General features: G+C 39.6%; 1 long non-coding RNA gene across 3 annotated transcripts in view; it reads right to left on the bottom strand.

Moving 5' to 3' along the window:
- Positions 1-3,988: 3,988 nt before the first annotated feature.
- The window catches only part of LOC125905031 (uncharacterized), a 34,752-nt gene continuing 23,815 nt past the window's right edge, over positions 3,989-14,925 (bottom strand). For all 3 annotated transcript variants that reach the window (XR_007451614.1, XR_007451613.1, XR_007451612.1), the window contains exons 4-5: positions 5,277-5,359; positions 3,989-4,734 (exon numbers count right to left, since the gene is read on the bottom strand). This is a non-coding gene — a long non-coding RNA (uncharacterized LOC125905031). The remainder of the gene's footprint in view (positions 4,735-5,276; positions 5,360-14,925) is intronic.

The raw sequence follows: 14,925 nt of genomic DNA, 5'->3' as shown, positions 1-14,925 counted from the left end.
ACGTTTAGGAGGCTCTGAAAGAAACGGCAGCGCGGACTTTAGTTCCGCCTCAGGATCCCCTCTGACTCCTGGGTTCGTACTGTAATTTATTTATTAACTATTATTAGTTATCTATTTGGTGCAAAAGGGGAAGACGTGTCAGATATTTTTTCGAGCACTGGACTCACGTTTTTCGGTTATTATTATTTTGGTCTAGGGTAGGGGCACACAAATGTAAATGTTTTTTTTCCCCCTAATTATTTTACCAATTTTTGAAGAAAACAAACTGTAAAAAAAAAAAAAGTAATTATCAAAATTAATATTCATATTCAAACTTCTGACCTTTCTTGGACACATCTTAAAGTTTTAAAAGAGTTTAAAAAAGTGATACTTCATTTATATCACTTCATTCTATATCTCATTTAAAATTTGGCCAATATGGAAATGACATCTTCAACAAATTTCAAACATCACAGGCTAATATTTAAAAAAATAATCTAACTACTTATGATGGAGGGCTGGTCATGCATTTTTTGCCAGTCACTCAGGGAGGCTCAAGCTTCGGGGAACGTGAAAAAAATAAAACAAAACCTAGTCATACCCCAGCTCTCCTCCTCTGATAAGTAAAAAACAGTCCCTAATGTCTCTATACTACACATCTGGTCTTGGGCTGCTGCTGAGAAATTCAGTTCACCTGTGTATGATCAATAAAGTTTGCCTTATCCATAAACATATAAAAGCACTACTTGTGTTAAAAGACAATCAACCAAATGTGCAGTCCTTACATGCTAGTCTGAAAGAGCTCCATGCCTAAGGCTGCAACTAACAATTATTTTACCATGAGTTCATCAATTAATCTGCTGAGTATTTTTACAATCAATTTATTAATTGTTTGGTCAATGAAATGTAAAAAAAAAGTGAATCATCACAATCTCCCAGAGCCCAAAGTGAGGAGTGGCGTCTGACCACCAGTCCAAAACTTGAGGACTTTTTATTTATGGTCCTAACAAGTACTCACAGCATGATGAAGCCAGATTTGTAAGAGATAGTAACACCATATTTTGACAAATCTATCATAAGCGCACATGGACATATAGTGAGAAATGTAAAAAAAAGTATTTCAGCTGCATCTATGCTTCTTTGCTCACCAGGAGTACTGATTTTTCAGTGTGAAATCATTGTTAAATAGTGCATGAGCTGTTTTCATTACCAGTGTCTGAGCAGAAAAAAGAAATGTATTTTAATATAGTGGTGATTCAACAAATGTGTGTAACATTGGTGTGGTAAGACTCTCACAACATATTGTTTAGAAGCAACGTTGCAACTAGCTGTCAGATAACAATATTTGTATCTGGAACGTACATGGTCAGTAATGGAGTAACTACAACACAGTGTCTGGTGAAGCCGTTGAAATGTATTAATTATTCATTTTCATTGTCTATTTAAGTACAGTGTTGTATTTTAGTATATGGGCTGTCACCTCAACCAAGTACTGGACTGCAGTTCAGCACTGCCCCCTACAGACTAATGTGTTTAGTGTTAATAATAAATAGACAGCAAATATCAAGATGCACGCTGTAACACAAATAAAGACATTCTTAATTATTAATTATACTCAAAGACATTTTAAATCATCTAATAATAAAATTAAAGTACTAAAATAATAAAATTACTTATTAAATAACATTAATAATGGCATAAGGAAAAATAGTTTGTTGATTTTTTGATCAAACCTACATTATAAACGTATCATTCATTTATTTACTGGTTTGTTTCACACACATAAATACAAATCACATGAAATAAGTATAAAGTGTGTGTGAGGGTAGAAATCACACCCAAAGGACACAAAAAAAAGGTAAAATGCAAACATACAAATTCACCAGGAGATTATTTATTATAGAGGATAACTATAGTTTAAAATCTCATGTGAAGAATTGGATATTTAAATTCAGGGACAGCAGCATTATAGAAGCAGTTAAATGATTTCCATGAAGAGAGAAAGGCTTTGTCTGATGTGTAATAGTCCATTTGAAGTTTTATTGTGCATTACATGATCATTTAAAGGTCATATTTTCCAGTAATTGTCTATTTTCTGATGAGTTCTTGTAGTTGGAAGATTATAAAAAAAACTGAGTTTTGAGGATCTTATTTTGTGGCAGGCTTTTATTTTAAGTGACAAAGTTCTTTGCACCACTGTCACACTACTGCAGTGGCATTTTTGGCACCATAGGTCCATGTGGGCTGAGCACGTGTGTGTATGACACAATAAACAGTATCAAACATGTATACTACACTAAGCAGAGGCACTTGGTTTAAAGTAAGACAATATAACTTTTGTAGTATAGTTTATAAGTAATGAATACACCCATGGTCAGTTTCATACATTTAAGGGTTTTGCTGCAACAGCCTTATTTGGTCTGTCGGACCAGTGAATTATAGAGGCTCATATAACCAAACTCTTTGACAAACTTCATATATGTTACTGTATCATTGACATTATGGAGTCAGCTTTATGATTGTTCACTACTTATGATGCTGTTTTAATATTTGCAATTATCCTGTATTTGTGGCAAGAGGCCAAGGGCGTAGGTTTCATTTCAACACTGGGAGGCAGTGGGAGTCCTCTGTTTAAAAAAGAAGAGCATCAAGCACTTCTTTACCACTTTCTGGTTCATGTTTACGCACCAATTGGTCTTAAATTTTGTCAAAATAAAAGCTTTCTACTTACTTTTATATGCTGCTATTCTGCACTAAGTTGAGTATGTCCTCAGTAAGAATGTCAGAATACTCACAAAACAAAGGCCCTAAGTGGGTGTGACTGATTTATAAGATCAGATAAACTTTATTGATGTCACACAGTGAAAATAGTCTTGGCAGCAGTGATAAAAACAGTACAGATGAGTAACTTTTAAAACTAGAAAAGGCCTACTACTGTACATACATTATTCTTAGTTCTATATACATTAATATATTGAGTATGGTTGAGGAAAGCTCATCTGACTTCCTTTAGTGTGAGTTTTAGTTTATTCTGCTTTGTTCCAGCTATCTCCTGTCTTTCCTGTGCCTCTCCACAGAAGGGAACCATATTGACAAAGACAGAAAAAACAGGGGGAAAAAAGCTAGAAAAAAAAGGCAAATTAGAGAGAGGCAGATTATGTTGCACTGGGTAGCTGGATAAGGGGGTGGAGTATGAGGTAAGGGCAGATTGATGAGGTCAGCGTCAATAAGAAGAATCCAAGAAGAAAGAAGAAATATGCAAATTATGTTATATGTGTGTGTGAGGAGAGAGACGGAGACACAGAGAGAGAGGCTGTCAGTTTAAAGGAGGGAGAGAGGCTGAGAGAAAATGACAGACGTGGCCGGAGGAAAGGAAAGGAGTGTTTGAGAAAGACAACCCCTGAGAGACTGCACGCTGAACCCGCTGCCCCGTCTCAACCCTCCTCCTCCCCCCTCCCTCCCCCGTGTGCTTTGCCATGGTTACCAGACAGGGCTCCCAATGCAGCCAGTTAATGTGTTTTTCAGCGGCAGGAGCGAGCTGGGTACTAATGTGTCTCAGTCTGTCTCCTGCACAATCAATGTCAACTGTCCTGGGATGCACAAACACATGGAGGGGCTGGGAGCCAGGGAACACTGAGCCACCCTGGCTGAGCGTCAGGGCGAGAGTCTGAAAGAGGACCACGTCACTTTCATTTGTTCACCTGAAAACTGTCAGCTCTGGTGCTTCGTGAAGTAGTCAGAAAAATCTGACAAGTTTTTTTTCTTGTGTGTGTGTGTTCTCTGTAGGAGCCTGATATCACATGCTGATCATTACAATATTGATCTGTAATCTTTACGTATTAAATCCCTGACTGGGTGAGCAAAAATGTTTCCTACAGTACCACAAAACACCACAGAGCCCAGTAAAAGAAAACAGCTCATCACGTTTTTAAAAAATCCTCTTCAGTGTCCTTCTCAGTACTTATTGGATTAACTGGATATTTAACAAAAGCAACACATTTTCACCATTTATTGAATTTTATTGTCATATTTTCAGTTAATAAAAACACAACATCCAAAACAAAGTGCAGATCACTCATCCATAAAAACTATGAAAACGTAGAGCTGCAACAACCAGGTGTTTAATCATTAAGTCGACTGACAGAAAATGAATCTGCAACTATTTTTGATTAATAATTATGGTTATTTTTCCAACATTTTCTGTGACAATTTTCAGCTTTTATTCATCTCATCTGATGGTAAACTGAATATATTTGAGTTTTGGACTGTTAGTACAAAACAAGCAATGTGAATACGTCACTTTCAGCTCAAGCAAATTATGATTTTTCACTATTTTCTAACATTAAATGATTAATCTATTAATTGAGAGAATGATTAGTAAATTAAAAAATAATTGTTAGTTGGAGCCCTGTGAAAATGCACATCTTTTTCTTAACAATAAATATTTCCAGTTGCTGTGAGGAGCTTTAAAATGTCTGGTCATGAATAAGCATCAATGACAGTCCCGTGACGACATGTCTTTTATGTTGTAATTTTCAGTGCCTGTGAACACAATTAAAAATCCCGTGTGAATCATACATCGGGGTCATGAACCTTGGCTGTCTTTTTATTGAACCGTGTTAAGTGTTCAGCGCACAAAGCCGGCCAAAAGGCACTGCCCCCTCCAGAGCACTGCGTTGTCTCTTCTTGGCTCTCCATGATGTCTGGAAAGTTTGGGGAATTCTCTCCAGATGAGTTCATGCAGCCGAAACTGTTCTGCAGATTTACTCAGATCAGTGATGACATTCGTGATAATCTCATGATTTAAAAAAGTACATAATACATTTTCTCTTGTTCTGATAAAGGGAAATGTCGTGGCTTCCAGATGCAGCTGCATGCCACTTTGTTCCCAAGGACCTCACCTGTGACCTTTCATGTCATCACAGGTTAAGGGTCTCAGGGACAATGAAGCCGGCAGACACTGTTGGTCTCGAAAGGGAGCAGCAGACAGTCAGCTGTTCAATCAGTCTCGTCCGCAGGTAAAATCCAACACGACATCTTAAATGTTACTGTAAGCTGTGAAATTTTAACTTGAAAAAAAAAAAACATATTACTGTGACGTATGTCAAGTAAGCTGCTATGCATATGTGTCATGTATGTTTATGATGAATTTCTTTTTGTTATTTAAATGCAGTGAGATTAACTTTTGATATTAAATCTGCAATTTAACAACTGACAAATACATAGCATTTTATATCATAACAAAAACAGACTGAGTAAAATGAGAAACAGTTTATGCGTCATATATGGATGGTTACCGTTGTTTTTTATCAATGCCGATGCAGTCCGACAAGAAATGTTTCGTCTTGACACGTCTGCACAAAACGGACCGGATCACATCCTGCAGAAAGACAAAGATTTAGTTAGAGAACATTGTTAAACACATAAAAATCAATTCTCGTTATGTATCCGTTTCATTTTCAGGGCCCTTTTACTGTCCGTCCTCCTGACATAGCCAGCGCCTGTTATTCAGTGCAGCTCTGTGCAGTAAGACGTTCAAACAAAATGCCCCCTGCTGGTAGACAGATAGACAAAGACACACACACGCGGAGGAAAATCCTCAAATTTAATGTATAAATTGGGATTTGCATATAGGATGAGCATACAGCCTGTATGAACATTAAGCTCCAACAGAGCGGTCATATAGCTCATAGACACACAGACACACTCTTTGCTTGTGCACATGCATGAAACGTCCACAGACAGCTGTGCCTGGAGCCGCAGACAACACTGTCGTCTTATATTTCCTACAGGCCTTGTGATCTCACTGGATTATGCAATCACTCCCCCATGACAAAGATGTTCAGCCTTGAGGGAGTAACACTGATTTACTCTTCCCCAGACAAAATAAATGTCACACAAGCCTGACACTGCAGATGCCACATGAAGAATATGAGCCGGGGTCCAGACAACTGCTGCACGGCTGAAAAGCTCCGTTTGCATCGCATGGAAGTCTGTGCAGACGACAGCTTCGTCGCCTGCCAACGATCCAGACTGACTTACTAAAATCTGTCCGTGGCCAGGTGCACACACATGCAGATAAACATGCGACTCCGCAAACGCACACAGTGCATGAAGCCTTTTGCTGCCAGTGTGAGAAATTAGACTGCCTCTCTCTGTTTCCTCTTTGTCTCTGTGCTTTGAGATGTTTTCCTCTGTCCCAGTTTCATGAGCTCCTCTGCTGCTCTCTAAAGCACGAGAGACAAAGACCGGAGGATGAAAACCAGAAGCTACAGGGAGAATGAAGCTAAATATTCTCATGTAAAAAAAAACATACCCATGTCTAAAAGAATGAACATGAAGGTGGATACAAATGAAGGAAAGATGGCGGTTGGACGCGGTCAGTCAAATTGCTTGTCTCGATTTGTTAGCCGGCCCGTTTAAGTCATTCTGAACTCACCATTTGCCCTTTCCTGATGTTCCTTACATGAACACACACACACACACACACACACATACACACATTTGTACTCATGTCCGTGTGCACATGCATACAACAAGTGCATAAAAAAGGTATACGTGCGCACACACACACACACACACACACACACGCACACATTAAACACTCTTCCGACGAGTTATTGATCCATTTTCCCCTTGAGAGGAAAAAAAGGCAATAATTAATCCAGTGGTAAAGAAAATAACGCTTGATAAAACCTATCCTGCCCCATCTTCACAGTCTTCCTTTTCTCTGAGCGCTGTACGCGGCGGCGAACAGAAAAGCTATTCCCCTCTCGCTACCCCTCCATCTCTCGCTCTCCTCTTTTTGTCTCTCCTCTTCTTCTATCCCTCTCTCAGGCGCTGTCCCTGGCTCTGTTTTGTGCCTGTTTCCCTCTGCCAAGTCACATCACTAATTCTCCAGGCGATTAGAGTCCGAGCAGGCAATGTCTATGAGGCAGGTACGGTACACACACACACACACACACACACACACACACACACACACACACACACACACGCACACACACACAGAGTAAAACACACACAGACAATTGCATTGATTCCATTATCTGGTGCTGTACCAACACCCCCACTTCCCCCAACCCCCAACAACCACCAACAGCGCCTCCATCTATGACCTCTCCCTTCATAAATCTGTGTCACCTACATACATCACACACAAACACATGCACGCACACACACACACTCAGACACTTATGCAAGCATGCAGTATCTCCAGCTATCGCTCTTTCTTCTTCTCTTGCCTGAACACTCTCTATCACTCTGTCCCCGCCTCCCCCCGCTCTGTCTCAGCCCTTCCCCTCATTTTCATCCCCCCCCCAACCCCTTACATTTTTTTCCAGGCGTGACATCCCGTCTTGCCCATCTTGCAGTCTACTTTCACACGATGCCGTGCCTTTGAATGGGTGTCTATTACTCTGTTTGTTTGTGTGTGTTTGAATCTGGAGGAGAGAGAGTCAACGTGTTCGGAGGGAGGTGCATGAGTGTGTGAGGTGTGTGCGTGCATGTCCTTGTGCACCGCTGTGCACTTTTGCATCTGTGTGAAAGGGAGAGTGTGTGTGTGTGTGTGTGTGTGTGAGGAAGGGAGGGAACACGGGGTGGTGGGGTGGAGGGAGCTCACAGACGGAGGCTGTGGATTTTACACAGCATGAGGATCAAAGCCACAGCAAGCCCAAAGGTGATTAACCTCCCAGCCGTTCTGACCACAACACTGCTGCTCTTCTTCCATATTTCATTAACACAACAGGCTGCTATCTGCACGACTCATTGCATATCAATCTATCTGCTGTTGCACAAATTCCCAAATATCCCTTGTCACATGGTGAGTGATAAGTGAGCTGTCAGACATTGTGAAATCACACAGCTGAACTTTTGCATCTTTAAGAGAAAAACTCCCCAAATTACACCTAACGTGTGTGAGAACAAAATGTGCATGAGAATAAAATCAAAATTAGTTCTCACAAATTTCAATAAAAAAGGACACACTTTCAAATTTCATGCAGGTATGTGGTGATGAAACAGATTATAACACAATAAACTTAAGGGGAATCAATGAAAAATAGAAGATAAGTAACAGTTGACATTATTTGTCAAATGTCAGTATTAATTATAAAAAGAAATGCAGCAACCGGCCATGTTTCATAATATAGCGAGTGGCAAGCGGCTCTATTGTGGCGGTTGTATTTCCTCTTGAGTTGGAACATGCCGGGGAGTCGTTTCTTTGTGTGCGTACAGAAAAGAGCAGCGCTCGGCAGAGATTGCTGATATATGCTCTTTTTCCCCTCCTCACTGGAGCACTGCAACGCAATGCGGATACTGAGTGTCTGAGCCACTAGCCAGACACACTGGGGGACAGAGAGGGGTGGGGTGGGGGTGGTGGGGAATGAGGAGAGGAGGTGGTAGTGGGGGGGTGGGGTGGGGGGTTGGGGCACAGGGAGGAGAAGGAGGAAAAGGAGGTGGAGGCGGTAAGCAAGTTCACATACAGCCTCATGCTTCAGGACACACTGATACTAACGTCTGGGCACACTGTCATTATCTGCCAAGACTACAGAGCAGCAAGCTTCTACAGATGCTTAACTTTTCAGATTTTTATGTCAACTGAATAACGGCACCAAAATTAAACAAAAACTAGAAACCTATTGAATATTTGTGTAATATGCAATTAAACTATTAAGAGTTTAGTTGAGTTCTCTAAACGTTTTTGCCCCTCCTGTTATCCTGATTTTAACATTCCCCATCACATTCCAGCGTAATGTCGCTTGAAGAGATGTTCTGTGTTTTTGTGCATGGCATGCTAAGAAAGCAAAGAAGCAAACAGCTATTGATAGTTGGCTCTATACCCCATTGGACTGCACCAAATAACAAATCAAAGAGCGCTGCAGAGCAAGGTGGGTATATTGATGTCTGGATTAGCTGGACCTCAACAGCAAAACCTGGTTAGTGTTTTCAGACATTGTAGACTTAAAGTCAGGGCAGACATAGTTATGTAGCTTGTTTTTAGGCCGTTTTAATTATGGTCTTTAAATCAAATTTGTTGAAGGAGAGATGTTGAATTATGGTAGTGCCGTAGTGAGTCTTTTGTCCCTCACTGCAAAGGATCAGACATTTAGTATAACAGACCTTGAAAAAGAAAAGAGGTAAAAAAAAATATACGACACAGACAAAGAGAGAATATATACAACTGATTAGTTTAACTTCAGCCCTAAAAAACTCTTTGATTTCCTTTGTTACTTTGTCATGTTTAATACGAATATGAATAGTGGTCGAACAGTTTAAAAAACAACTTTCTATCCTGTCTCAGGTCAGTCTTCGTACTCACCACTTCAAGAGACATAAAGGGTGATGTCCTTCGTGTGAAGTCTGGGTGACACCGCAGGGAAAGCTAGAAGGTTGTACAGTTATCTCCAGGCTGTTTATGATGCGAAACCATACAACCAACTACCTCACACTGCAGAGCACCGGAGCCGGGTCAGCGCCGGAGTGTGTTCTTCCTCTCATGCAGAATCTTCTTGTCTTTTATTTCTCTTTGTCTGTCTGCTTCTGTCATCTGTCCCTTTCTTATGTCTCGTTTAATTCCTAATCTCATGTATTAATGATGAGACTATATTTCAGATTAACATGTAATGAGAAAAAAAAGGAAAAACTTGGTCTGTGGCCACAAGATTAAAGTTTAATATCGTGATACTGTTGGAAATGAAAGGAGTAATAGCTGAGACTGGCTAACTAACTGCATTTTTGTGGACTTGTCTCCCTCTTGTGGGTAGACGCAGTACACAGCCCACCCCCACCCCCCACCAGAGGCCAAGGCAGACCTTCACTGTCTCTGAATACAAAGACAAGCACTTAACCTGCAGTTGCTTACTGTAGGCGTCTGCCTGACCTACTTCTGCAAGTAGAGCTGGTGGAATCTTCCTTATCCTCAAAGACTCGATTCAGCACAACTGAGCACACTTCATTGTCATTCTGAGGTGAAAGTCGAATACTCCTCTTCTGTTTTCGTTTCTCTGAGCCAATAGACAGATTCCAGTCCTGTCATGATGTCTGAAGAAGGCTGATATTAGACACCACACCTTCAGCTGGTTGAAGGAACATTTCTCTCGGTTGTGTGGATTCTTAACTCGTCTAATGCAAAATGTTTGAGCACAAATATTAAGATTTAATGACATATTAAAGCTGTTTCTTTCTCATTATCTCAAGCTGACATCTTCCGACTGTGTGTTTTATCTAACCAACCAACTCTCTAAAACTCAAATATATTTAGTTTGCTATCATAAAATCTCTAGAAACAGATATCTGCGCATCTATGCAGAATCTGTAGGCAATGGGACAAGATTTTGGTATCACAAACAATCTAGTTTATGCTTATATACTGAGTATTATTGGCCAGTCACATTTGAGTCCGCGTGGTAATGCAGAACACCTTGGCCGAAATGCACGTTGTCTTTTTTTTTTTTTTTAATTTCTGCATTCGTACACAGATATGTGTTTATAGAGTTTAGCTGAAATGACCGGCCCACAGAAAAGGAAGTCTTGGCCTGAGTATATCTACTGGCTTCACTGGATCTACCCAAATATTGGCCATTGCCGTCAGATGCTTATCGTCGTCAGACTGAGCGCCCATGGGCTCTGAGATTGAAAAGACAAAAAAAGTAGCAAACCATCACATTGGAGGGTTGGAACAGAAAAGATTTTCGCTTGAAAAATGACTCAAACAATTGATTGGTTGATTGATTATCAAAATTTTTGTTGATGAATTTTCTGGGGAAGAACGAATAGATGTATTGATTAATCGCTACAGCTCTTTATATACAGTATAAATAATAGCGTGTTTATGCCTGCTTCAATTAATTTTGAACAAAACCCCTCCATTTTGATGGTGTTAATATATCTCATTAAAAAATGAATGTGAAGTTTAAGAATATTAACTCTACGAACTTTTCTGTTTTCCACTACTTTGTTAATAAATTACACTTAGGGTAAATATTATTTTTGTCTCTTACTGCACTGTAACTGCAATGTAATTTTTAATGTCATAATTTTTGTGTTTATGAATTTTCGTTCATTTCTATCTTCTATGTAATCTATCATACTTATATGTCTGTCTATATCGCCTTATGTTTCTTTTATGTCTTGTCTTAATGCCTCTTTGTGTCTTAGGTAAGGCACTTTCAATTGCCTTATTGTTGAAACGTGCTATAAAAATATGTATACCCTCCCTTGCCTATGCTTTAAATGAAGTGATTGTCTGATCGTCTCAAACACCCGATCCAACTGAGGTATCAGGGGAAGTTTCATCTAAAATGTTAATAATTTTCTGACTTTACAATCCAGTAATCACGACCATGTGTCCAGGTGTGCAGAGTTGTGAATGTAGGCAGGGTTTGAACTTCTCTCTTGAGTGTTTTCATTTGCTCTTTACATATGTACAACTGAGCTCAACACATGACTACCTTAAGGAAGAGATTGACCATTATTGTTCTCCATTATCCTCATTTGTACAATCATAGCATTTCATTGAGTGCGGCCGTTTGGAAGAGGTATAAACACTTTTGCCTGTCTTACAACTTGGGGCCTGTCTCACCAATTTTACAACATGCAACCTGCAGTCTGAACATGAAGTAATTTCTTCCTGGTTCCTCTGAAGTATTGTGAGACCTTTACCTTGAACCATGAACTGTGCATGTTCTCTCCCTCTCTGCCTCTCTTCACTGTCTATCACAATATCACTCAAAAGTAAAAATATTCTTCTAAAAGCCACGTGTACTTAAAAAGGCAAATCTGACTTTGTGGGGGAGGATTATCGTTGAGCGTTACCTAACAGAAGAGCGGCTGTAGTGAACGACACGTCATTGCCCTCAGGTCTTAACATTAACAAGGGCAAACAGTGTCACAGATGTGAAGCACCATACAGAGTTCAGCAGTGTTGCAGAGAGGTCAGTTAATGATGCCTGTAGAAGTGACCATGCCTCCTTTCAGCCATAGATAGGCCAAATAATACTGAGTGCATAAATAAATGAAGAATGAATGAATGAATGTAAGTGACTCCATTTCTGCACTTAAAACTTGGCATTGTCGGACTGTAAATACAGATAAATTTAGTGTTTTTAGGGATGCACCAATTATGAAATTCTGTGCCAGTACCAAAGCATGCTCTCCTCCTGCCGATGTTAACAATGTGTCATTATCAGTGAGTTTGGTACATCCTTTCGTCCCGAAGGCCAAGGAGATCTCTGTTTTCTAGTGTCTCCTGGATGACAGTACGCTGTCAGTTCGGAACCCTGCTTTTTAGTTTGCGCAAAAAATTGATGTGACTCAACAGAAAAATGTCGTCCAATGCCATTGGTGACTTTCATCTGATTTGCAGACAGGCTGATGGCGGTCTACAAGGTGAATATCGGCCAGTATAGACATATTAATACTATTAATAATACTATGTAATACTATTACATAGTATTTTATCCAGATTGTGTGCCATTAGTGTTTGCAGGTGTGTTTATCTGCTTTTGAACTGATCAGAATCTCAGGAATGGTGTCAGACATCTTGACACATTAAAACATTATAATCTGATTTGCACTGTTTAATAAAGCACATTCTGGTTAATGCATAAATTGGTGCATTGTAGAGCAGGTTTCTGTACAACAAATAGGATCTAATGGGTGAGTAATTGGATAACAATTTGGAGTAACAGCACTATCCAGTCAATCTCTCTCATACTCCATAAATAATGAGGCGCACCCACACATTCGACATCTAGCTGAGGTGATCTGCTGCAAAAGCAGCAAATTGGCTGTTGTTAGCAGTCAATGGCTGTGTTTTGACACTCCTCCTGTGTGCCTCAAGGACTCATTGATTACTTGATAGCGGCTGTGCAGCTGAGTTGCTTGGCCTCCTATTCAGCTTGGTCAATGCACCAAAAATACAACCTTGAAGTCCTGGATGACGGGGGCCTCACTGACAAAGCTGGAGTCAAACAGGAAAGTAGTAAATCCTTGATTCCTCAAAAGGTAACTCACTCTATTGCCCGCCAGGACCATAACTGCATTTTAATATGTACTGCATAGCACAGGTGAATGTGTATAAGATGATGAATGGCTTTGTTGGGTCTTGTTCAATTACATTACAGGGATAAAAGCCATTAGTAATCAGTCTCAACTTATAATAGTGCTAACGATATAACATTTAACCATTAATAAATGAAAAATGAGCCAACTAACTGTGAACTTCAAAAGGTACGGCAGCACCATATGCTTAATAGAGACATAGATTGTTTTTGTTTTTGTTTTTTTTAATTGGCCAGCTTCCAAACACAAACCCATTCACCTCGCCTTTCTCCAGTGCCCTCTGCCATGCTAAAAGCCCACCCTCCACCTACCCTTCATTTTCTTTCTTTGGCTGTCCTCCTACCTCTCTAAGTGCCTCTTATTTGTCCTCCATCATTGAACATTTCAGGCCTCAAAATCTTTTACAACTTTTTTTTTTTTTTTTACTCAGACAATCTCTCTGTTCATACCAACTAAGTCTCCCCCCCTTGATCCCCTTGATTCTGCTCCTCCCCATTTTAAACCTCTCTCACCGTCTCATTCGCAGTCGGATCACGCATGAATGCGGCATGGTTGTGCCAATGCCAGCTCTTTGCCAATCTGCCTGGGTGTGTTTGTGTGCCAATGTGAGTCTGGTGGGAAGCCCCTGCACTGGAGGCCAGGGTGGTGCATAAGCCCGAACCCCGGCTGGTGTTGGGTCAGGTGAAGCTTTGTGGAGATTACAGTTCGGCCTCTTGAGAGAGCGAAAACAAATTAATCATGTTGAGCCGAAGTTTATATGGAAGTGCGCCTAAATCACCAAAATATTAATGGACCAGAAAACTATAAGAAAGGCATTACAATAACCCTGAAGATACTTATGCAGTGACATTATTTTAACTAAAATCTGACATTTTAGTCACATAAGTAGGCATTAGTTAGCAACTCAGTATTAGCTGTTGTAATCATCACAATCATCACAACTTTGCATTAGTATCCAAATTTTTTAAGACAAAAATTTAGCCCTGTCGCATAAGAATATTGGCATTGCTGAACTGTCAAATATCTACATGGCCACAGGAATTAGTATTGCAACAGGATACTGAAAAACATTTGATGCGAAGCAGAACTAAATATGTATTTAAGTCGAAACTAAATTTCATTAGCTAATTTAATTACAGACAGTTTTTACATCAGGATTTTAATAAGTGTTTATCTCTCAAATTAAATTTAGCGGTAATTCACTTTGTAAATTCAGTTCAAGTTGTTGTTATCTCTTACAATAATGACTCTGGGGATCTGGATTATCACGCACATAATCATCATGTTTTTATCTTGCCTAACAACAGCTGAGACAATACTGAGCGATAACACTGTCAGTCATCACTGCTGAAACAATAAAACTCTTATTTTGAGGGAATATCCATAAGTTTAAGTTTGTGTATGAAAACTGGCAGCCGAGACTTTTTCATTAGGATGACAAATTGCCTACAAATTTTCAGGTTTTTTGCTTCTTTGATAGAAGGCTTAAGATTTTGACTGATTCATTGAACTGACAGTTAAAGCACCTAATTTATAGAGAAAGATAATTTCTTTGTTTAAAATGAGCAGAACTTGTTTCAATTTATATTTTACACATTGGCAATTCTACAGAAATATTACAGATTACCAATCTGAAAAATAACTAGCAGTGCTAAATGCAGAATGAATGCATGGCCTTTTTGACCCATTCAATCTCAACATTTGAGAGAACTGATGTCATCAAAACAATAATTATTCTGTTCTTCAGTACTCAAAAATGTATATTAAATACATTAAATTTCTCAACAACAACAGACTGTCAGCAACAGCCTTATTGCATTTTACATGAGAAATGTGACCAAAAAAGACATTGACAAACTGGAGAGAACTGGAGAGATGATTAAT

This window comes from Epinephelus fuscoguttatus, linkage group LG17 (genome assembly GCF_011397635.1).
Source record: "Epinephelus fuscoguttatus linkage group LG17, E.fuscoguttatus.final_Chr_v1".
Classification (NCBI taxonomy): domain Eukaryota; kingdom Metazoa; phylum Chordata; class Actinopteri; order Perciformes; family Serranidae; genus Epinephelus; species Epinephelus fuscoguttatus.
Note: the sequence above shows the minus strand (reverse complement) of the source record. Positions and strands in the feature narration are given on the sequence as shown.